Source organism: Giraffa tippelskirchi, chromosome 10 (assembly GCF_054371585.1).
Source record: "Giraffa tippelskirchi isolate mGirTip1 chromosome 10, T2T-mGirTip1v1.2.pri, whole genome shotgun sequence".
In the NCBI taxonomy this organism is placed as follows: Eukaryota; Metazoa; Chordata; class Mammalia; order Artiodactyla; family Giraffidae; genus Giraffa; species Giraffa tippelskirchi.
This window is the reverse complement of record NC_137284.1, coordinates 49166814-49168137: the sequence shown is the minus strand read 5'-3', so window position 1 is coordinate 49168137 and position 1324 is coordinate 49166814.

Sequence of the window (1324 nt, the reverse complement as noted above, 5' to 3'; positions counted from 1 at the left end):
TTTTGCATTATCAACTCTTTTGGTGTTGTTTGTACTAACTTTTAATTTATAACTCATAAATTTAATTAGAGCAACAGATTATTCTTTGAGATCAACAAGATATTGCATTAGCCTCATTCCAGAATTTTTGTTATAGACTTCCCCACTTCAAAACAAAACTGTACCCAACTGGTTTGTTTTCCAAAGCTAATAGTCAAGTCATTATGAAATATTGTATTTGGATTGTTCATATAAGAATCTGATTAATTTATTAGGTTTTTGAAGTGTGTATATTTTAAGGAAATTTGTAAAATATTTTGTGATTGTATTATTCTAAGAATACATTAGTGCTATAATTAGAAATGTGCTAACTTCTGTAAGTGATAGTAAAGACACATTAGAATAGTTCATAAATCATATTTAGGCTAACCTTAGCATAGGAGGAAATCAGAATTTTTTCTAATGTCATTGAAAATAGGATCTTACTTTCAATAATGGCAAATGTTGTTTAAATATATGTTTTAATTTATGTATTTTAGAGATAGTCATTCTTCTGAATTTGAATTCCAAAAAAAGTCATAAGAATAATTCATCTTAGATAAGTTTTTAGGGGTTGGTTGAAAAGAACTGTAGAGACACTAACAAAAGCTAGAAACACAAATTATAAGTAAAGATAAAGACATTTAGGTAGGAAAAGAGGTATAGATATGGAAAATAGTAATACATTCCAGTTGATCATAATTATCTTCCGTGTTCACCCTGTCCAGCAACCCTTCCCTCTCCTCATCCAGTAGATAATATCACACCCCAGTCAGACTGGTTATGGAATGATGGTGTCTACTCTAAGGCTGAGGGAGTTGTGTTCACCACCTCCCCACAGGGACAGAATGGCCTTCCTGAAGAAGGGCCATCTGTCTGATGCTTTTCTGCCTCCTCTTCTTCTGCCCAAAGACTCTGAGACAAGTGACTTTCCTCAAGGTCCTGCCCCGGACTGCCAGCTCCACTGCAAATGTCACCCAGTGGGGAGTGGGGATGGAATACAGGGGCTGAGCTCCATCACTACATGCATATACTTTGTTCATTGTTCAGTCACTAAGCTGCGTCGACTCTTTGCGACTCCATAAACTGTGGCATGTTAGGCTTCTCTGTCCTTCACCATTTCCCAGAGTTTGCTCAAACTCATGTCCATTAGTCCATTAACGCCATCCAACCATCTTATTCTCTGTCTCTCCCTTCTACTTTTGCCCTCAGTCTTTCCCAGCATCAAGGTCTTTTCCAATAAGTCAGTTCTTTGCATCAGGTGGCCACATTAGTGGAGCTTCAGCTTTAGCATCAGTCCTTTAGT